This window comes from Tamandua tetradactyla, chromosome 4 (genome assembly GCF_023851605.1).
Source record: "Tamandua tetradactyla isolate mTamTet1 chromosome 4, mTamTet1.pri, whole genome shotgun sequence".
Classification (NCBI taxonomy): domain Eukaryota; kingdom Metazoa; phylum Chordata; class Mammalia; order Pilosa; family Myrmecophagidae; genus Tamandua; species Tamandua tetradactyla.
This window is the reverse complement of record NC_135330.1, coordinates 48,244,652-48,268,993: the sequence shown is the minus strand read 5'-3', so window position 1 is coordinate 48,268,993 and position 24,342 is coordinate 48,244,652. Positions and strand designations below refer to the sequence as shown.

The window sequence follows — 24,342 nt, the reverse complement described above, 5'->3', positions numbered from 1 at the left end:
AGATGTTCTAAGAAATGATCATGATCATGATGATGAATACAAAACTATGTGATGAAATTATGAATCACTGACTATATATGTAAAATGGAATGATGATATGGTAAGAATGTGTTTGTATGTTGGTATGTTTAATAAATAAAATAAATTAAAAAAACTAGTTCAGAGTTCTATTTGTTTAAGTGCTACTTTCTTATTTAAGGTCTTACATGTTTCATCTCTATGAGGTCATTCTTTATCTCTGCTTTTAAATTCTTCCAGGATTTTTATTCCTCCACTATGACTGATTTACACTATGCCCTGGTACAAGTATATTTTAGATAGACTATAAACCCTTTTAAGCCGAGAATTACATTTTCTCAATTTATGGTAGCATTTATTAACAGAAATATTCTAACTGATGTTAACAAATCCACTACAAATTCTGATTCTTTCACATACTGAGGTAATAAATGACCAAGTAATCAAAAGTCAGATTCTTTGAAATTCAGGTAGTCAAAATTATAAAAACCTCATTTATATTTTTACTAAACTTAATTGATTTTTTAAACAGAATATTTTCTGCATTAGCAGATTTTAAATTTTATTATACTTTATATAAGTGTTATTACCAGGTACATTGCTTGTACCTGCTAGCTCATGTAACCTAACTTACCTAGTTAAGCTATTTTAAGAGGAATTTGAAGAATGCATTTATAATACTAGATTAGTTTATCAGTAAGCTTATATGGATTATAGGGAGAACATACCCAAGCAGAATAAAATTGCATTTGTTCAATTCAAAAATTCATCATTCAATTCCTTCTATTGTTCTTATAATATTCTAAAATTACAAAGAGCTTCAAAAGTACACTGACTGTTAAGTTCTGGGAAATATACTGAACTGATTAAATTTGTCTCAAGTCTAATCTAGGAAAACTTCTTAATTGGATGCATAGACAGAAAGATATCAGATTTCCTGCATTTGAAAGTTTCAGGTAAGGGCCGTGGAATTTTGAGAGTTCTTATGCTATTCCTTTGTTTGTTTGCTCGTGTGTGTGTGTGTGTGTGTGTGTGTGTGTTTTTTGTCTTTTGTTTTCATTTTTTATGCTCTTTTTAAAAACTATTTCTAATTATTAGATCTATTTTATTAAAAGTTGTGACCAGGATCATTGGAAAAAGTCTTTGCTTTTTCCAGAGGCAGCTCTTTAATAGTTTTCTGCTCCCTTAGGAAAATTTCAGGGGCAGTTTCTTTCTAATGTTCCCCTTTGTTTACAGTAATTACAAGGCTAAAGTTTTTGAAGTTTGCCATTCAGAGTTTTTTCTTTCTTTCTTTTTTTTTTTTTTGTTTATAAGGGACTTCTCAGTGTTAAGTAGGTCTGCTGAGAGGCAGAAAACTTAGAAGATTTTTTTTTTATGAAGGAGGCAAAGCAATAGATTGGCAATAAATTTGTTGGGTTTGGGAGTAGGGAATAGGAAGTTTCAGACATTTGCCATTGAGCCAAATGAAATTATTAAGTTTGGTGAGAGTTTGCCAATCAAGAGTGCCATCTTCTGGCCAACATTTTTGTTGTTGTAAAGGGTATTGTGGTCAAAATGTATTTCAGAGAGAAATGAGTCTCTTAAGTTTCATTTCTCCTTCTAATTGGAGTTTACTGAGATTACAGAGTAAACATCTGAGGGGAGTAGATTTAGGGAGAAGAGCAGTTTTAGAGCCACTGTGAAGTGATTGGGTGTTACCCATAATTTTGCAAGGAAGAGAAGAGATTTGTAAATTCCAATTTAACATGGAGGGGGTTTGGTAAGTGTTATGAGATTTTGCCCTTAGAAGGCTTATATTCCCCATGGGGACATGAGGCTGACATGTGTTGGGACCCTGCTCTTGGGAGACTTACAGAATTTTGCTCATGGGACACTTATGAGTTACTGCTCCATTGGAGGCTTACAATGACCAGCTCCTATTGGAGGCTTATGGGGCTACCCAAGATGTAACTCTAAGTGAGACTAACCACCCAGATCTATGATCCTTCACAACAACAAAGCAGGCATCACTGGCTTGTTTTCAGGGACCAAGACAATGCTTGCAGTCTTTTGTTCAAGGTGTCCCCCAAACTACTTTTGACTGCTGCATGAGGAAAAATGCTCCCTGAGTGTCAAGCTCCCTGAGCATGGGAGAGTTTTGACTGAGCTGAGATTTTTAGGTTTCTGCCTCCCTGACACAGGCTGGGGTTTTCCCTGAACACCAGGTGTCCCCTGGACACTGAACAAAACTCCTGATGGGGAGGATCTGGGCAGAAAGACACCATTTACCTAGGGCCAAATTAGTCGTAGATGTTTGAGTGCCATGGGTGTGATGTGATGAGCTGGCATCACATCAGGGTGGTCTGAGCCAGTGAACACAAGCTGTCAAGCACATGGAAACCTGAAATGACTGCATGGTTTGGGAATGGGGTGATTGTGAGGCTGTTCCCATAGCCCTGAGGCATTGGAAACTCAAACCTGAGTATAATCTCCATAAGGGATCAACTGGAAGGCAGTCTTGTCACCCTGAGGGGCTGGAAAGCTAAACCTCAGACTGACCTATGTTCCCGAGTTTTGGCACCATTATATTAGGCATGAAGTTGTTAAAGAATCCATGCAGGACAGCGAGTCAAAGCTTAACAGATGTATTGAGGGAAGAAAGCAGGTGGGAGATGACAGGTGGGAGCTAGTGAAACCTCCAGTGAAAGAAAAAGAAAATGGCTCTAGCTCTCTTTCTGAGAGCTGCATTTTAAAGGAAAAACTACACTGGGAGGGGAGGGTTATCAAGCAGAGACAAGTCTTGACTGCGTGGTTGTTTATCCTCTTCTGATGGGTGTGCTGCCTTCTGATGGGTGCAGTGCTGGCACACCTGGGGATCTTGTTGTCACACCTGGTTTTGCAAAAGAAATTGAGAGGCCCCCTGGCTAAAAAGTCCCTTTTGTATTTGAAGTTCTTTTTCTGAGACCTGATGGTCTAGTTTGCTAGCTGCCAGAAGGCGATATACCAGAACTGGAGTCGTTTTTAAAAGGGGAATTTAATAAGTTGCTAGGTTACAGTTCTAAGGCTGAGAAAGCATCCCAGTTAAAACAAGTCTATAGAAATATCCAATCTAAAGCATCCAGGGACAGATACCTTGGTTCAAGAAGGCCAATGAAGTTCACGGTCTCTCTCTCAAGTGAGAAGGCACATGGTGAGCACAGTCAGGTTTTTTCTCTTGGCTGGAAGGGCACATGGTGAACATGGAGTCATCTGCTGGCTTTCTCTCTTGGCTTCCTCTTTCATGAAACTCCCTGGGAGACATTTTCCTTCTTCATCTCCAAATGTTGCTGGCTGGTAGACTCTGCTTCTCATGGTTACATCATTCTGCTCTACTCACTTTAAATTGCTTTCATTCTCCAAAATGTTTCCTCTTTTACAAGACTTCAGAAACTAATCAAGACCCACCCAAATGGGTGGGGACATGCCTCTACCTAATCCAGCTTAACAACCACCCTTGATTAAATCACATCTCCAGGGAGATGATCTAATTACAGTTTCAAACATACAGTACTGAATAGGGGTTAAAAGAATCAGCTGCCTTTACAAAATGGGATTAGGATTAAAACATGGCTTTTTTAGGGTACATGCATCCTTTCAAACTGGCACATCTGACAAGATCAAACTGATGGATTTATCCAGTGAAGGATATTGGGATAACACAGGGAGGATGGAGGGATCTGTTTATGCTTTTACTGGGCAAAAACATAATAAAACAAACCAACTGATTTATTCACTAGTCAAATTACCAAACGTACATATCCAGCCTATCTTAAATCATTTGGGAGAACTAGAGAAATTATTAAGGATGTTTCTAGCCAATAAGAAATTTATAATCCATCTGGGAAATGCATGCTTAAGTGAACTGATTAGTTAGCAGTGCATGATAGCAAATGAATATAACTATGTTAAATTTTAACTGTAATCCATGTTAAAATAATGAAGAGATTAATTATGACTTTCAGGTTAAAGTTCCCCATTTGGTCTATTTATCAACTTTAATGAATCTGATAAGACTGAATTAACCACCATTGAATGTCTAAGAGTAGTCATATATCACCTGCGTGATGAGAGATTAGCCTAAAAGTTAAACAATATTCTGAGAGCTCAATTGGGGTTTTTAATAACTCCTCTGTTTCCATGCTTGATTTTACTCATCCCATCTCTTCTAGGAGCATAGAACAATGACTTTTTATAGTCTTGTCACTCTAGCAAATCCTGTGTCCTTCATTCTCCTTTTGGACTTCCATTACAGTTATATAAAGCATTAACTCAGGAAGAGATATGGGAAACTGTTTTTCCAAGTTGGATAGGAACATCTCAAAACATGTAGGCAGTGGAGTTGTCTACCTCCAAATAGACAAGCAGCTGTGAGCTTTAAACAATTTGTCAACAAATTGATATGCTATTCAATTGTTTCAATTATCTTTATAGGCAGCTTAGTTTTTTTTTAATTTCTGAGAGAATTATACTTTTATTGCATAAAACATTTATAGGATTTCAAAGTGTAAAAAAACCTACAAAACAAGGTCTATTCAGAGACTTTCAGTTTCTGTCTTTATCACTTTTCCCACATGTACCATTTTTAATAGTTTTTGGTTAATCTTTACATCATATCTTTTAAAAAGATAAACAAATTTGTATTTATATGCTCCCTTACTTTGAGAAAAAATAACACCAGAATTACTTGAAAACATATCTTTAAATTTGAAAATTATATTTTCCAACAGTCTTGTAGCTATCTGAACTTGTAATGACTTAGATTATTTTATCAAATAGAAGACCATTTCACTTTTCATTATTGTACACTCAGAGAGTAGGGTAGTTTTTAATCAGAGAAAGCAAGTATAAATCCTCAAAGCATATGTACTATCTTATAGTATAAATGGAATATCAACTTTTATTAGTATATGCTTTTCAGTTCATACAATTTTACTATGAATTCATTAATTTTATTTTCACAATAATCTTTTGAGTTTATCTCTACTTCATGTGTAAGAACCTGAGGCCTGGGGACAAAAATGTCTTGCCCATGACCTTGCCAAAATCACACAACTAATCTGCCCAAAGAAGAATTCGGGTCTTTTGCCTCCAACTACATTATAAAGATACTGCCTTTCAAATTACTAATACATAGAGATTGATATCTTTTGTTTTAAAAGAGGTTTCCCCTAGTCCCCATAAATTATGCCAAATAAGTTGCAGAGTTTTGGTGATTTGCAATACAAATTAACATTAAATAAAATCTCAGATTTTCTGTAGTATTGAAATCTGTTAACTTTGCATTTGCTTAATATTTCTTAATTTTTTAAGATCACAGAATATTTTTTCACACAGATTAAGCCTGGAAAGGTGCCAAAGTAGTAAAGCTTGTTATTGTTATAGATGTGAGTTATCTGACTTAATGGTAGCTAGCTGTCATGGCCTGCACTATAGATTATAGAAAAAAGACTGTTCTTAATCTCAATCCATTCCTGTGTGTGAGAACCTATCAGAAATAGGAACTCTTGGTGATGTTATTTCAATGAAGGTGAGACCCAACTGAATCAAGATGGTCTTAATCCTACTAGTAGAGAAGACCACCAAGAGAAAGCCATGGGAGCAGCCAGAACAGAGAAGAGATCTGGAACAGAAAGGAGACGAGGCTGCCATTTGCATTACTATGTGACAGAAAAGCCAAGCATCCAGGATCACCTGGCCTGGAATGCCACAGTCTTCAGAGAGAAACCAGTACCTTACCAATACCAGGATTTAGGACTTCTCCTATCCGCAAAACCATGAGTAAATAACCACCATTGTCTATAACAACCCATTGCATGGTATTTGAGTTAGCAGCTGAGAAAAGAAAACAGTAGCTTTAACCAACGGTTATTGTCTTGATATAAACCATGTGTGAGGCTCATATTTGTTTCAGATGAAGATGTGAAATTTTGAAGACCATTTGTGTTATAAATGACTTTGATCAATCCTTAGCAACGCAACAATCAGGGACTAAACACATACAAACACACACACACATTTATTGATTAAATTTTCCTTAAAGAAAAATTCACTCATATTTTAGTTAGCAGGCTACTGGGGGAATTGGCAACAGCTAGCAGTACTTCTGTGTGTTGCTAGCAACGAGAAACAATGGCAGAGCAAGGTCAGAAACAGGAGCCTTCTGCATTTTCTCATCTGTGATGAGGTGCACTGTTGTTGGAGATTAATGAGCCTAAGGAAGTGAAGAAGTATTTAGTATTGGAAAGTATGTTCTACACTGAAAACAGAGGTAAGCATAAATACCATCTCAATACCTGATCTGTAGAGCTACAAAGACTTGAGTTTTCTTGGAATTTATGTTCACAGTAATAAAAAATGAATACTAAAATTGCTAAACACAATTATTACACTCTTTTTTTGTCTTAATCTTTGTCACTATTGTTATAATTTCAAGTCAACTTGAAGAAAATAGAACATATGCTTTAGGAGAGAGTAGAGTAGGGTACCTAGTCAATCTGAATTTTTTCTCCATTCTTAAATTCTGAAAAGCCTCCTTGAGATTTTAAGTTATTTTTAAAATGTGTGGTTACATATAGTGATAAAGAACTTGGACTTTGTGTGGTCTTCAGGTGGGAAAACAGAAAACTGTTTTCTTGAGTGAGTTTAAAAATAGCGGACAATTAGTTACTCGATGGATTTTTGCTAAGGTAATGTTAATTCACTCATTTATTAATGACAACAAAATTACTATTTACTATGTGTTCAGTATTGTGAGACCCTCTGTGGGAAATAAATCCAAACCTGGAGGGTTCAATTTGCTGCTCTCCATGGGGTGGCAGTCTAACAGAATCCCAAGATATATGATTATAATAAGATTAGTATCAATATAAGAGGCAGGTAAAGTAATTCAATACAGTGAAGAATTGAGTGTGCTTTAGAAAAGTAATGCTATACAACTTTTGAAGAGATGGCTATAATGAAACATGGAAGAGTATAATAGAGAAAATTTTGTGATCAGTGGTGATTTTTGAGTTGCATTTTTAGTCAGAAGGATAGATACATAGAGAGATGTCAACCAGCCCCAGTATAGGTGCTGTGGTCAACAGCAAAAGCTGACTCATACAGGCTTTGATGGAAAGATGCTTTATTCAACTAGAGAAGAGACAGACCAAGGTCACCTTCATCAGTGGGTGTCAGTTCCACACAGCCAGTAGGTCTCAATCCATGGCTGTCGCAAGGTGGTGTTTTATGCCCTCTCTCTTGTGTTTGTGTGCGATAGTGGAGGTACACTGCACCCTCCCCATCTGGGACAGTTATACAGATACACCATGAGCTGAATGTCATAAAATATGCCCACCAGAATCAGACTGTCTACAGGTAATTATTTACATATGTTCTGGATAATAGGGGAAGTAATGTACTTGCAATCTCTATATCTACTAGGAGATAGCATTTTATCCTGCCAAGACAACACATCTGGTCCTAAGCACAGGATGTATTTGTCTGTCCCAGGAAAAGGTGGCAGCCCATGCTAAGGCTGCTCCCTACCAGAGTCTACCCACCAACTTTTCCTGGGACCCAATAGACAAACTAAATATCTGTATAAACCCATCGTTTATTTTGGATGGTGAGCTGCCTGTCTGGGGCACAGTACTCAACTCTGGTAGATGTTATTTGTGGGCATTAATTTTCTAAATTTTAGACAACATTTGATGAGGGTAACTAATGGGATCACTCCCAGTAGGGTGATCAGGCCTTCACGGAAGAGAGATCACAACCAGCTTCCCCACCCATTTTCTAGTCCAAACCAGATGAATAGGTTAAAGATTTGTATTTCTTTAATATTGTGGAGAACTTAAACCACATTAAAAAAAAATCTCTTTTGTGATATTCATGACATGTCCAGGATCATTTATGCCCTCAGACTCAAAGCCCACCATTTGGCTACAACGGTCATTAGGAATCTCTCCCACGTAGGGCCTAATACTATTCATGTTTTCAATACAGAGAGAAAAGTTCTCCTTCCAGGTTGGGGCACTCCCTGTGGGGAGCCCTTTGTCTCCGAAAGATGTCTCCCATGTCCAGTGGAGTGGACTATATTTGTCTGTAGAGTGGTTTCCATGTTACATCAGGTCATACATCCAGTAGAACAGTGCGGTCCACCTTTTTTGACAGCTTGTCTAGGAGGATGTGGAGAGATCTGTTGTTCTAGTTTGTAAGCTGCTGGAGTGCAATATACCAGAAAAGGAATGCCTTTTAAAAGGGGGAATTTATTAAGTTGAATGTTTCCATATTTTAAGGCTGAGAAAATGTCCAAATTAAAGCAAGTCTATAAAAATGTCCAAATTAAGGCACCAACAAAAGGTTACCTTCACTCAAGGAAAGCCAACGATGCTCAGGATTTCTCTCTCAACTGGAAAGGCACATGGTGAACATGGGGACAACTGCTAGCTTTCTCTCCAGGCTTCTAGTTTCTTGAAGCTCCCCATGATGCATTTTCCTTCTTCATCTCCAAAGATATCTGGCTGCATGGGCTCTCATGGCTCTCTTCGCCCTTCAGCTTTTTCTAAAATGTTTCCTCTTTTATAGGAGTCTAGTAAACTAATGAAGATTCACCTGGAATAGGTGGAGTCACATCTCCCTCTAATCACAGGCTAATGCCCACAACTGGGCATGCCACATCTCCATGGAGGTAATCTAATCATATTTCCAACCTACAATGCAAAATAGGGATTAAAAGAAATGGCGATTTCCACAAGATGGATCAGGATTAAAACATAGTTTTTCTAGGGTACATAATATTTTCCAATATTGCAATGTGTGATCTTTGATTAGTTCTGAGAGAGGGAAAAAATAAAACATGTTACAAAGGACATTATTGGCATAAATGGACTGCATATTAGATAATGGTATTGTAGCAATGCCAAATTTACTGACTAAGGTAGTTGTATTGTGGTTATGTAGGAGAATCCCCTTGTTTTTAGGAAATATATACAGAGATATTCAAGGATAAAGTGTTATGTATAATATCTGTAAAGTAATTCTCAAATGGTTCGGTGGTCATATCACACACACGCACACACACACACACACACACACACACACACACACAAATAGAATAAGAGCAGCAAATACAGCAAAATCTTAACACTGAGGAATCCAGGTAAGGGACAATGGGTGTTCATTATATTATTCTTGGCATTTTTTTTCTGTAGATTTAAAAATTTTCTGAGTAAAATATCTCAATATTTGTAAGTTCCTTTGACAACTTTTATTTATTTGATACTCATTGAACTTCTGCTAGTAAATGACCTGATGTATCACTCTGTGTTTGTGGTGATCATTTCTGTGCAAATATATTTGCTTTTTGCTTTTCTTTAATAAAGTTGTTAATGTAACATGATCCCATTATAAACCTGGAAATAATTACTGAGTCAGGATTACTATGTGTAAAGTTTTTTTCTTGAGCAATAGCTTCATGTAACACATTAGTCTTCTAAAATGGTCCCAACCCTTAGCCCATTATAGAGCATATTCTTGTAAATGTTTATTTTTATTTTAAGTGTTCATTTAATGACTTAGATATTGTCATGGTTAGGTTCATGTGTCAACTTGGTCAAGTTGTGGTGCCTGTTTGGTTGGGCAAGTGCTGGCCTGTCTGTTGCAATGAGGACATCTCATAGAATTAAATCATGATCATGTCAGCTGCATGCACAGCTGATTCCATTTGTAATCAGCCAAAGGGGAGTGTCTTCTGCAATGAGTGATGCTTAATCTGATCACTGGAAGCCTTTGAAGGAGGATTCAGAAGAGACAGACTCTTCCTGCTTTGGCTGCTGAGCCTCTCCTGTGGAGTTAGTCCAGACCCTCCACCAGAATCGTGGGCTTCTCAGCCTGCCCTACGGATTTTGGACCCTGCGTTCCCGTGGTCATGTGAGACACTTTTATAAATGTTATATTTGCAAGTGTTCCCTGTTGATTCTGTTTCTCTAGAAAACCCTAACTTATACAGATGTATTGTTTATGAATTAAATAAAGTCTATGAACATATACTGTATATGCACCTCATGCCTATAATTTGGCTAGGCATAGTTCTTTCCTCAAGTAATTTATGCAATTACCAGTATGTCACTGCTCTGTTAGTTCTAGGAAAGGTCAGGCATTAGTGAGATGATTGTTTTCACCTGTGATGATAAGAATGGTGGTGTGAATTTCTGGGAACAGTGATATTTGAAGAAAGATATTGGATAAATTGGCTTGAATTGTTCCGAGGAATTATGGTTTATAGAAACACCCAGCCTTAGTAATTCTTCTTTAGAGTGAACTGTGTTTTCCCTATTAATCATTTTACTAGAGGAGTTTGGGCCATGCCATTTCTTTGGTAACAGTCTCTGCTTGCTGGCATCTGGAGAGAGTCATTTTTTAGTAGGCTTTCTATCTCCTAGGATGATGAATCCTGCTCAAATGGCTGTTTGTTGTTTTTCCTAGAGGAGTCTGCGGATGTGCACTGACTCATTCACCTTCTCACACACATCCTGTCCCCACTGTGATCTTGAACATGCTTTTTCAACAGGACTGGTCAGGTCCGTGTCAGGCTATAGCCATGGAACAAAACCAAGCTAAATGTTGCACAACCTAAGAGCTTGGTGGTGAAAAACACCATGCCCAAATAATAAATCTACCATTGTGTATGGGAATTTGTCAGAGTTTATTTCACCTGGTTTTACCTTTCATGGAGAAGAAGTTAGTGTTAATAGGAAATTCATCTCAGCATTCAACAGAGTCCAAATAGTGGTACCATAAATTAAACCAGATTTGGTGATTGTGTAAATTCAAATAATATTTTTACCTTAGACTAGAAACGGGGTAACCAAAGAGGATTGATCAGAAGGTACACATGGTGGAATTTATTTCCTTAAAACATTCAGAACCCTGACAATTCCTAAAATAGGACACAGAGAAATGCAACAATAATACAGAATTTTCAAATATGAGGTAAGTCTTCATAGACAGAATGGGATTTCAGGAGGTGACTAACTGAAGGGTCCAGTGTGTTCTGGTGACAGTAGAGCATGGGGTGGAGGCAGACATGGCACTGCCACGGAGAGTCCCAAAAATGGAATTGCAATTATGCTTTATTGATTGTGCTTTGAGACAGAACATCCCATACACAAAGAAGAGAATAGATGTGGAAGAGTAGGGAAGTCAGGATCCAAGAATGCAGAAGCATGATTTTAATCTGCACAATATTATAAACATATTTGAAGAATTTAATTACTGGGGACTTAGGGTTGAATAAGCACAATTATAAAAAAAATTGCCTTTTTCCAATTCACCTTCCGTAGTTATTGAAATTAATTATATAACTGGTCTGCCCCACTTCACCAAAAACTTATGCAAAATAAAGTCACATTAATCAAGAAAAGCTAGTATAGGCCTATGTATATCAGACAAAATAGACATTAATGCTATAAATATTGCTGGGAATTTAGAAGGTTAATTCATATTTGTGAAAGGTTTAATTCACCAAGAAGCAGTATAAATTATAATTTGCAATAAGCATAAGAATATATGCCATATATACATGTAAATAAAAAAAATTGACACAACAGTAATCAAGGAAGATTTTAAAAGCAACTTGACCTAATAGTAACACACAGAACACCATATTTTAAAACTAAAATATAGATTATTTTCAAGCCCACATGAACTATTTACAAATTTCAGAGATAAAACATCAATGTAGGATGCTTCTGACCTCAGTGAGAATAAGCTAGTTGTCAGTTATCTATGTTTATAAAACAAACAACAGAACAAAATACCCACATACAAAACACAAATTAAAAACAGCCTATATACTTGCTAATTAAGAAATATGCTTAGGGAAAAATCATGGGAGAGAGAAGAGATCACAATAAAAATTAGAATTATTGTGGATGAACTGATAGGACAATATGGCATGTAAAGAAGTGGGGGATATCGTTAAATATTTGCTTAAAGAGAAATTTATATTGAAAGCCGTATATGTACATATTAAAAAGTCTAAAAGATAATCGACTAAGCTTTAAGATCCTGGTTATTGGGGAAAAATGGAGAATTAAATTTAAAAAACATAAGAAGAAAATGAGTGGTAGAAAAAAATTAAAGAAATAGAGCATGCAATAAAAGGAGCAAAAAAGTAAAAAAAAATGCTATATTAAAAGTATAATAAAATTACTAAACTTAAAAAGTTCACGGGATGTAAGCTCTGCTCTCACATCAACTAATGACCAAACTATTCCTTGGGAATTCAGATATTTGTATTCTAAGGCCACTAGTGGATTCAGTATAATAGCACTGTGTGCTTCTGCCTCTGTTCTAATGATTATTTAATTTTCTTATGGTTTTTAAAAAATAGATCCAGCAGGTTTTGTTGAATTCTGTTAAAAATTTATGTATATGTGGTTGAAAATTATGATTGATTTTATGACTCTATGAAGTTAAAATAAATGTGATCTTTGATAATTTGGGGATTAGCTTTATACATCTTTATTTCACTATCTTGGTTGATTCTCTAATAGGAAAACATTTGAAAAATATGGTTTCTAGCCATATTCAAAGAGCAGACCAAGAATTTACTGCTTTTGCTGGTACTTATTTTCCACTGTACTTCTCTGCCCTCTAGTGGTTGTAGAGCAAAAAGAGTTCAAAGAAAAATTCCATAGATAACTTAAAAATGTTTAATTTTTTTCAAAGTGTAAGAATGATTTTCTTTTACTACTATTAGAGAAGATGTAAATTTACAGAAAAATCATGCATAAAATACAGAGTTCCTGCATAATCCCACTCACACATTCAGTTTTCCCTATTATTAATGCTTTACATTCTTGTGAAAGCTTTATTACAATTATCATAATTGTATTATTAACTATAATCTATAGTTTACATGAAGGGTCACTGTTGGTGTTGTACAGCTCTAGGTTTTATTTTTAATTAATTTTTATTCTATTAACATATTTACAACCAAAAACTTTTCCTGTTAACCACCCTCAAATATGTAATTCAGCAGTGCTAATCAAATTCACAATGTCGTTGGAACTACTTTTCCTCAAGGAGATCCTTTGTTTAAACTTTCTTATTTAAAATAGAGTTGGTTTCTGATGCTCCTTATCAAAGAAGAGGGCCCATGGTAGGAGAGGAGGCAAAGGTGGGAAGGTAATGTGTTTTCCCCAGGAGGTGCGGGAAGACATTTCATCATTGAGCTTTTGAGTCACTCACCCTTGACACTGGAATAGCATTATAAGACTGCACAGGTATTACAGTTACTTTGCAGCATTTTCTAGCTATCTGTGTCAAAATTTAAGCTGATTTATTTCTCAGTGGGAACACAAGCAGAGCAGTGCTGCTCAGGCAATGGGGAAGAGTAGAAAAGAGGTGTCAAATACTTTCTTTAGCAGGGAGTTGGAACAAAAATAAGCAATCAGGAGTCTATGATGAATAGGAAACCTAGGCAAGCAATAATGACCATATTTTTTCCAGACTGAGTAAAAGCCCTTTGGGAGCTACAAGCTAATGAACTCACAAGCTAATGCTACACCTTTGAAAGTTTTAACTTAGTGTGTCTGCATGTGTCAGAGCGGGGCTTAGAAATGTATAGCTTGAAAGTTCTCCCACATTATTCTAATACTCACCCTAGTCATGAATCATTTTAACCTAAAATGGATAGTGCCGTGATCTCTCAGGGAAAACAGACAGAGGGTTTCTGTATTGTAAATAATCGAGTTGTTGAATACAATTACATTCTGTACATATTCAGAGTTAGTCATGCCTGCTTCCTGGATTAGGATTAGTAGGTTTGAATTTTAGGAGTTTGAAATTTAAAAGTATTGGAATCAGGATGAAATGTTCTTAGGAATATTTATTCTTGCCACTTTGAAAGGCCGCTGGCATTTTTAAAATAAAGGAACTGAAATGCCCTCAAGTGGCCAACATCTAAATTACATTCTAGTGAAAATTTATATGAAAAAGATGAACAGGAGGGAGAAAAAATTTCTTTGGGGTTTTTATCCAAGATATTGCGAGATGTGGTCTGAGAAGGAGATGTGAAGACAATGAGATAGGAGCCTTTTATGGGAAATTGCCTGCAAATATTGGTGGGTGAATTCTTTCCACACCCACACCTCAGGTGTGCTAGGGATCTGTGCTACCTTAGCAGACCCACATTTCACTTTTTATTCGTTTTCCTTATTTGAATCTGGACTGTATTATCATCTGAACTGGCGTCCTTAGATTCACTTCCCATGAAATGCGCAGTAGATTCTACTTTCTGATCAAAACAAAAATATTGTCTCTTATAAGTAAATTTATTTGTCTACAATGAAGATTTTCCATTAATTTTTCCAGCGGCTATTAATTCATCAGCTGTTTTGTGCCAGCACTACTCTTGGAACTGGAATAATAGTGCTCCACTCGAGAGAAAAAGTCTCAAATCTCAGGGAGTTTTCATTCTAAGGTAGTAGGTGTATGGAATGAAAACCAACAACTAATGCCCATTGGTGAGTAATTGGCTCAACAGTTACTCCTTATTATAATAGCAAAAGCAATACAGATCATTTAAAGTGCTATGAAGGACAAACTGGGAGGTGTGATAGAATCTGGTGGGTGTGCTGGCAACTTTAGAAAGGATTGTGAGGGGTAGACTGAGGTGATGAGGCTGAGACATGAAAGAAAGTAAGTAAATTGTATGAAAAATAAAGGAAGGAGCATCCCATATAGAAGAAAAAGTGAAAAGAATGAGGAGGAAAATTGATGAGAATGTTTATAGGAAGAGAAAAAAAAATTAGAAAAACCCAAATAGTGAGAAATGCTGCCAGTGCGTCAAGATGAGGTAGGTAAAGTTGATCTTGTCCATTGTACTTGACTCCAAGTTCAATGGGAAGCCATTGAGGGATTTTAAGCAGTGGCACGTAAAGTGAGTCAATCGGATTTGCATTTTAAAAAGTCACTCGATCTGGGAAGTATTGCTTGGGGAAGGACAAAAATAAAGACAAAGGTGTGTTTAGGAGGGTGTTGCAGTAATCCAGGAGGGAGAAGATACTGGCTTTGTTACCAGAAAAAGACCGTGGATTCTTCTGCCTGACAGCTCAATAATGAACTCCTGAGAAACTAGGGTTTCAAAGAGAGAAAGAGTTTATTATTACGTGCATAGTAGGAGAGCAGATGGCCTAGTGGCCCAAAATCTGTCTCCCTGTAGTAATTCTACTGCAGTAATTCGGGTAGTTTTATATAAAGAAAAGATGAGCAAAGTTTAGGATAATGAGCACGGTGGCCCCAGATGATGTAATTAGGGGTGATCTGATTATTGAGCATGCACAGATTGATTACATGCTTAGTCACGGAATGTAGAAAAGAAAATGGCAGAATGAGGTCTAGGAGACTTGTAGGTTAATGTTTAAGCTACTGCACATGTCAGGCAGGTCCACTCTGGTTGGCTCCAGTCTTGGTTATCAAAATAACTTTGGACTTGGGGTGGGTTAGTTCTGAACTGACCCCAAACCCTTCATTAATAAACATTAATAAACATTAAGAGCTGTCTTTAGGGATTACAAGACTCTAAAGTTGAAAAAGTGAATAACTGGGTGCAAATGAAAGTTAGTCACAAGGTTTTTACAATCACAGGAGCAGAAGATAAAGGCTATAAAACCATTATCAGAGATCAAGGCAGCTGGATTACAACTTAGAGGTTCAAGGAATTTCCTTTTGTCTACTCCAATATACCAGAAAGTAAAAAAGGAATACCTTTATAATGATTCAGTAATGAAAATCACCCCTTAAATTCTAATTTCTCAGTTACAGCTTGAAAAATATGGTAGAAATGAAGATGTAGATAAGTCGACCAATTCAGTATAAAGGTTGGAGGAGAAAATTGACAGATTTTATTAATGGATAAGTTATGGGGGAAAAAAGGAAGGAGGGTATTAGGATGGCTATTTAGTGTTTGAATAACTGGGTGGAGGGTGGTGCTATTTATTGTTATAGGTAGTACAGGAATAGAAATTGGGATAGGGTAGGAAAGCAAGAGTTTATTTGGGCTTGTTACCTTTGAGATGCCCAAGATGCATACGTTAAAGTGTTAATTTGCAACAGCTGTAAGTGCTTAGAGCTCAGAACAGAATTAAGAACTGGATATGTAAATTTGGTAAGCATAATCTAATCACATTATGTTATTTAAAGTCAAGGAAATTGTGTTGGTTTGAATGGATGTATGGACCCTAGAAAAGCCATGTTTTAATCAAAATCCCATTTCGTAATGACAGAATAATTCCTATTCAATTCTGTATGTTTGAATCTGCAATTAGACAATCTCCCTGGAGATGTGATTTAATCAAGAGTGGTTGTTAAACTGGATTAAGTGATGACATATCTCTACCCATTTGGGTGGGTCTTGATAAATTTCTGGAGTCCTATAAAAGAGGAAACATTTTGGAGAATGAGAGATTCAGAGAGAGCAGAGCAGAACAACATAGCCATGAGAAGCAGAGTCTACCAGCCAGTGACCTTTGGAGATGTAGAAGGAAAATGTCTCCTGGAGAGCTTCATGAAACAGGAAGCCAGGAGAAGATGCTAGCAGATGACTCTGTGTTTGACATGTGCCTTCCAGATGAGAGAGCAACCCTGACTGTGTTCGCCATGTGCCCTTCCACTTGAGAGAGAAACCCTGAACTTCATTGAACCAAGGTATCTTTCCCTGGATGCCTTTGATTGGACATTTCTATAGACTTGCTTTAATTGGAACATTTTCTCGGCCTTAGAACTGTAAACTAGCAATTTATTAAATTCTCCTTTTAAAAAGTCATTCTATTTATGGTATATTGCATTCTGGCAGCTAGAAACTAGAACAGAAATGAATGTGATTATCTGGCAAATGTTTAGAAGATGACAAAATTAACTTGGACTTAGTCTGGGGAAATCTAACTTTTAGAGGTCTGGTGGGTGCAGTGAAGCCATCAAAGGAGACAGATGGGAATATGGTGAAAAACTGAAGATTGTGGTGTTTCAGAACTAAGGATTTTAAAGATAGTGATTCAAGGAATGGGTGGTCAATTGTGTGAAAGCTGGTGACTATCAGATGAGACTCAAAGTATGTCTATTGAATTTGGCAACATGGACATTTTTGAGACTTAGACAAGAATAATTTCAAAGGAGTGGTGTGGGTGAAAGCCAGATTGGAACAGTTTAGAGAATGTTGAAGTAGTGTCAGCAAAAAGAGATATCAAGTATAAACTTTCAATAATTCTGTTGTAATGGAAAGCAAAGAAAAAGTTGTTAATTTTACATTTTTAAGTAATTTTTTCACCCGAATTGGCATTATAAGAGCATGTATGCATACTTTATGAGTCAGCATCTCAATAGAGAAAAAAATATCGACCCCCAAATTGATGATGTTGGAATGGAGTGCTTGCGAAAGTAAAAGAGGGTGATGGAGCACAAGAGGAGGAGCTAGTCTTTATACTTTAGACTCCCAGAAGGGAGGTCTCTGACATCGCAGTGAAAGACAGAAATCGTGGGTGCGGATGCAGACCAAATCTAGCTGTTCCACTTGACTGCTTTTAAGAATTACGTTTTTGACTTGTAAGAGCTCACGTTTACAAAAAGTTCTTCAAGATCTCCTAAATTTGGGAATCATTGGCTTAGATAAAATGTCTTTGCTGTGCGAATTCTCAGAGCTTTTAGTATACTCATGTGTTGTGAATTCACAGAAGGGAGATTACAGTTTGCAGCTTTACTGAAATGGATTTAACCACATACATTTTTTTCTCATTATGAGAAGTGATGTTTGTGAGCAATACTTTAAAAGGTATCCAGACAAATATTTTTACCAATACAGAGGATTCAAATATTTTCTCACACTCTCCTGTGTTGTAGGGTAGCAGGAAGGACCCCAGGGGCTCAATGAGGTTCAACATGTCACAAGGATCGCTTTTGGGATGTGTGTGTGTGTGTGTGTATGTGAGTGCATGCTGAGAAAAACTTTACTTCTTTTCCAACTAGCCAAGATCAGAGACTGCTTATTTTCCAGATTTATTTATTTATTTATTTTGCCTGAACTGTCACTCCCAAGGCAAAGGCAGCTTATTCTTTCTATTTCTTCTTTTGGTTTCACCTTCTGGCCACTCCTTTGCAAGGAAAAGTTATCAGAGACATTCCTGCTGCTCATCCACACATCCCAACCTTGTTCTAACAGGAGACTATTGCTTGCCCCTGAGGGTGTAATGCAGCTAGGGGCAGCTCTGCTCTCTATCCACAGTGTCTTGCTGGGTTCTGCTAAGATCTCTTCCACCATTTCAGTACCCAGGTCTAATTATAATTTACTTTGGGCTTCTTCTTTGTAAAATTTTCATTCAAGATTATGAACTTTTATTTGATTCCAGGTTATGAACTTTTGTTAGAGTCATTGAAGGTGAGGTTGTCTTTTCTCGTTTGCTTCTTGCTGCTTTTGGGTAGTTTCTAAGGAAAAGGGAAGGCATTCTTTTTCACTACCTTTTTTCTCCAGAATTCTCTCAACAGGCTTAGAAAGCAGTTGTAATGAGAGGGAAGGAGGGAAAGAGGAATGATAAAGCATTTTGGCAATAGAAAATCAAAGTTGAAGATTTAGGAGATAGAGCAGTTTTAGACAGTGAGCAGGTAAAATATGCTCATAGTATTGAAACCATGGGTAGCCAAAACCGGTTTGTGGGGATGTTCTCGGTTCCTGTAACCTTTTCTTTTGAGCATGTTTAACCACAGGCCATATAACCTGAGCATGTGCAGAAAACAGATTCTTGCTTTAGATACTTTTGAGACACTAAGAGCAAAAATCATCCTCTCAAAACCCAAGATTATGATGACAAGGAGACATCAGAAGCAAATCAAATGCAAGAGGTCCTTCGATAGGGAAGATCTGGTCTAAAATCCACTCTACCACATTTAGACTATTCTATAATCAACCAATAGGACTATGCCAAGTCAAACCTCCTTAATTCTGTCCCCACCTCTCACCTTCCATCCCTTTAAAATCTGGTTTAACTCAGATTGGGGAGATAGATTTGAGCCTTGCCTCCGGTCTCCTTATTGGTCAACCTGGCAATTAAACTTCCTTTTCTCAAAAATCTTGATGTCATAATATGGCCCCTGTGCACGTTGAACAGTGAGCCCTTGCTCGGTAACAGTATTGCTGAGGTAGAGTAAAAATGAAAATATTGGAGGTCAACCAGTAAGGAAACTGTAAAGCTGGAATCTTGAGTCAATCATCCAAGTGAAAATTGAAGATTAATTACAGTAATTGGGGTTGAAGAGAAGCTTGTGAATTATGTAACAAAGTTCTCCAAGAATGTGCATCAATTGGAAGCTGTGGGATTGTGAAAGAGTGACAGAGTAAAACTAAATATTTGTGTTGCATTTAGAAGTGCAGCTACATCCGCTGGAGAATGGGTGAAGTAAGCGAGGGCAGGCTTAGGTGGGAATGTCTGCAAGCTTTTGTAGGAGCTGGCTGGAAGTTGAGAAAACAGCACATTGCTAGAGGTGCAATCTCTGTGTAAGGATCTGGCTCCAGTTTCTGCATTATTCACACGAGCATCAGCAGTATCTGGGCTTATGGCTTTCCAGATATTTGTCTTAACATGAAGAAACTCTGCTAAAATCTGTGGGGGACTTTTTTATTTCATTGAAGCGTCACAATTGTATTCAGCTGTTTCTTAATTAAATAATGATAGAGTAGAAAAAATACTGTTCCAAACAGACTGTGGCTGCTTCTACTTTCTAAAGAAATCAGTTTATCTCCAGGGTAGATTGTTCTTTTGTGGATGAACAACTGTGATAGGCTCTGATGGAAATTTTCCTTGTGAAATGCAGTCTTCTTTGGCCTGGTGGGGATGGAACAGGTGGAAGGCAGGCAGGCATGAACTGTCAGTTCATAAAATGTGAGAGGAATTTTTAGTTACAGTGAGTAAGCGGAAGAGGGTATTTAAGAGAAAAGTCTAATTGGAGAGGAGGAGAGACTTAAAAATATTGGGAAGGTGGGGCACTCGTGGATGGATGTGGACAAAGAGAAAAATTTCTGTGATAGAGAAGTAATAACAAGTATCTAGAAACTATGATGGCTTCCACTGGATTTGCAATGTTTCCTTTCCTCTCCGTACTTCCTCATCTGTTACCATCAATCTTCCATGGTTCAAAATAACCTTGCATTTTTATATTTTGGGGAATGAAAGAAAGATGGTGTATCAGTTAGGAGTGGTTCTGGTTGGATGTGGCAGAAAGCAATAAAAGGCATGGCTGAAATATGATGGGAAACTTACCTCTCACCTAAAGAAGTATAGGATCGGAAATCCAGGACAGGTTTGGTGAAGGTGATCAGATCCTTTCCAGTCTCCAGTCTGCCATCGTAGGGTTTGGCGCTCATCTTTGTTCAGTGTCGTCAGGTCTCTACAGTCATCACATCTGTATTTCAGGAGGTAGGACGGAGAAAGGGAGGAGAAAAACATACTCCCTCTTTCAGGATGAGGCTTTCTGGAATTCCCACATGTGCCTTCCCTTTACATAGAACGTTGTTCATATACTACTGATCAGTATTTAGAGAAAAGGAATGTTGGAAAGCATGCATCTTTAGCTGGCTACAAGTTGTCCATGTGAAAATTAGGGCTCTTTTATTTTGAAGGATAAGGTAAGCATGTATATTTGGAAGGCAGCAAGGTGTCTCTGTCTCAGAAAAGTGAAATCCAGTTTAGAGACACACAGTGAGTTAGCAGTGAATTGCAGCTGGATGAATTAGGCAGGAGCAGAGGACCAAGATGTGAAGTAGACTGACCCAGAAAATAAATATTTCCCCTCCCTGTCCCCTCAATATCTACAAGAATCTTCAAGAATTTACTAGAGGAGATTGGGGGAGTTTCTACAGGGTGCACAATGGGCATCAGACCTTTCTTTTTAAAATATTCTACTTATTCTCAATCAGACTTGGCGATACTAAGGGGGCAGACACGTGAGCTATCGTAGGTTAGGGAACCTCCTAATGTGCTTTCTCAGTTGTGAAGCTCAGATTATACATCGGTCTCCAGTGACTACCCCCAATCCTTTTATGCTTCTATATTCTCTCATCTGAATTTATGCTTCTATATTTATAGCTATACCTCTATAGATATACCATCTATACCTCTGTTTGCCCTCACATATTTGTACCTCTATATCCTCTCATCTGAATACACTGAATTGGAAAAATATTTGGCTAAGTACATTTTTAAATTATTGCTGAAAAACATCATTTCTCTCTGTCTTTTTAGTGATCAACTATGCACTGTATGAATTCAGGATCTTTGTAAAGACATTAGCCAATTGTATAAACCTTGATCGAAAAACCAAGAGTCTGATTTTCATGGTAGATGCCTTGTTCACAGGTTCCCTTGGGCCATCTGAGGAGACTATGGAGGGATTCTCAGAGCCCACAGTCAGGCCTCTAATGGAGTAAGATTGCCATAGGAAGGAGAGTAGAGAAAGACTATTATCCCAGCCACACAGGCTGGGCTCCAGGAAGGCAAAGAACTCTCTCTGAGGAGCAGAAGACTAAAAATCATGTTTTCCAAACTGAAGTATGGGAATAAAAATTGGTGTATGCAGTCTACCAGTACAATATTGATGCCACTGAAAGCATCCCTTAGCCCTGCTCCTGGGAGACTTGATTTAGAGACATGATAAAAGTAGTGGGAAAGGAGAAGGATGAATAGATTTGTAGTTTTATTATAACTGGCTATGCATCCAGTTTTTTTAAATAAAGCCTGAATCCGGGATTTTTTTTCTTCCACTGGTTTACGAAAAAAACTTGTGAAGTAAAGACAATGTAATATGTAAATTTCAATAACTTGATCTGTGCATGTGACAAAGTCACAAAAGGGAATTTGGTTCAACTAAAGCAATGACTTCAAAAATTTTTGGTTTTAGGACCCCTTTACATGCTGAAGTACTATTGAGGACATGAGAAAGCTTTTGTTTGTATATTATGTTGATATTTGACATATGACTATATTTAATATTAGAAATTAAAATAGAAAATTTAAAAGAATTAATTCATTTTAAAAGCAATAATAACCCATTGCCTGTTAATGTAACTTTTTTTCATGAAAATAACTATATTTTCCAAATAAAAGTTTACTTAAAAGAATGGCAGTTGTTCAAAAAAATAATGGGGTTTATCATAAAGGACACAGGAATCAGCATGAAAGGGCTTCCACTAGCCAAATCTGAGATAATTTCAGTACCCAAATAATTAGGTGTAATAAATTATAAACCACTGGAAAATAGGAATTTATGATTCATTATCAATAATAAATATGTAGATAAATTAGTAAAAAATCAGTAGAGAAGGTAGCACTTTTATTTGCAGTAGAATGCCAAGGACTGACTGGTAAATATAGAGGGACTGGTAGAGTTGGAAAATCATTTTGCATCCATCAAAATAAATTTTGGATCAAGCTAGACTGATCAATCATTGTTAAATCTAAGGGGTTATTTTAATGAAAAGTAGAGTTACAAGGTCTTAAAATGTCTTCCCACAGACTACTTATAAGTTTCAAGGAAGAAAAAAAGTATTAATTATACAATAGAGAAATTAATTAACATCCTGACCAGGTGACCAAAATGAATACCCTCAGCGAGGGTCAAAAGAACAACATGTGCTTCCTGATATGAGACCCTGAGAAGGACACACCATTACTTAGACAGTGTTTAAGCCAAGGATGCATAAAATATCAGGCAAACACGAAGTGAGGGACATTCTTTTTAAAAGCAGAGTGGGGACATAGTCTTCTATTTTAGTTTGCAAGCTGCTGGGATGCAATATACTAGAACTGAAACAGCTTTTAAACAGGGGAATTTAATAAATTACAGATTTACAGTTCTAAGCCTGTAAATATGTCCAGATTAAGGCATTCAAGGAAAGATACCTTAATTCAAGGAAGGTCGATGGGTCAGGAACACCTCTGTCAGCTAGGTAGTCACGTGGCTGGCATCCTCTGATGCCTTGCTTTTGGGCTCCATTGCTTTCAGTCTCTGTTCCTGTGGATGTCCTCAGGTTGCTTCTCAGGGCTGGACTTCATCTCTTTTATTTTTTTTAATTTTAATTTTTTTATATTTTTATTTTTTTACATGGGCAGGCACCGGGAATCGAACCTGGGTCCTCTGGCATTGCAGCCAAGCGTTCTTGCCACTGAGACACTGTGGCCCACCCTGAACTTCATCTCTTGGCTTCCCTTGGCTCTCTCCAGGTTCTGACTTGCTTAACATCTCATGGTGATGTCTGCTGGGCTCCAAGCATCTCCAAACATCCTTGTCTGTGTTTCCAAGTGTCGACATCTGTGTCAGCTCTGCTCTGAAGTTTCCTTTTTTAAAGGATTCTGGTAAATCAAGACCCATCTGGAATGGGTGGAGTCACATCTCCATCTAACCAAAGCTCACACCCAACAATTGGAGGTAATCTAATCAAAATTTCTGTGCAAAGCTTAATCTAAAATTATCAGTGTCTGAATAATGAAATTTAAAACTTAAAACTAAAAAACAAAAAGATATTCTGAAATCTGTTGCATTTAAATGTCATCTTTGCTCTGGATACTTCCTGATATTGGTTCCTGTGCTGGTTTGAAAGGATTTTTGTACCCTAGAAAAGCCATGTTTTAATTCTAATCAATCCTGTGAGAGCAACGGTTTCTTCTAATTCATTACAATAGATTGGAAACTTGATTAGGTTATCTCTACAGATATATGACTCAATCAATTGTGGGTATTAAACTTGATTAGTTGGAGACATGTCTCCGCCCATTCTATATGGGTCTTGATCACTTTACTGGAATCCTATAAAAAGGGTGACATTTCAGAGACAGCCCTTTCGAGAACGAGGAGAGAGCTGCAGAACCATGACAGAAGGATGAGAGAACCACAGGGTCCACCAACAAATGACCTTTGGAGAGGAAGAAGGAGGATGCTTCCTAGAGAGCTTCATGAAGCAAAAGGCCTGGAGAGAAAGCTAGGAGATGCCACCATGTTCACCAGGTACCTTTCCAGCTGAGAGAGGAACACTGAACATCTCTGGGCTTCTTGAACCAAGCTATCTTTCCTTGAATGCCTTAGATTGGAGATTTCTATACCCTTGCTTTAATTGGGGCATTTTCTCAGCCTTAGAACTATAAACTAGCAGCTTATTAAATTCCCCTTTTAAAAAGCCATACTTATTCTGGTATATTGCATTCTGGCAGCTAGCAAACTAGAACAGTTCCTTTTCCTACTTAAGACAAAGTTAATGTTAGAATACTAAATGTTAATTAC

The 24,342-nt window shown here is 37.2% G+C and overlaps 1 long non-coding RNA gene across 1 annotated transcript; it reads left to right on the top strand.

Annotated features, from left to right (window-relative positions):
* The first annotated feature begins 6,184 nt into the window (after nucleotides 1-6,184).
* On the top strand, nucleotides 6,185-24,065 carry LOC143678934 (uncharacterized). Its single transcript, XR_013173484.1, has 3 exons — nucleotides 6,185-6,304; nucleotides 23,289-23,493; nucleotides 23,895-24,065. It is a non-coding gene; the product is annotated as an uncharacterized LOC143678934 (long non-coding RNA).
* Nucleotides 24,066-24,342: the final 277 nt, after the last annotated feature.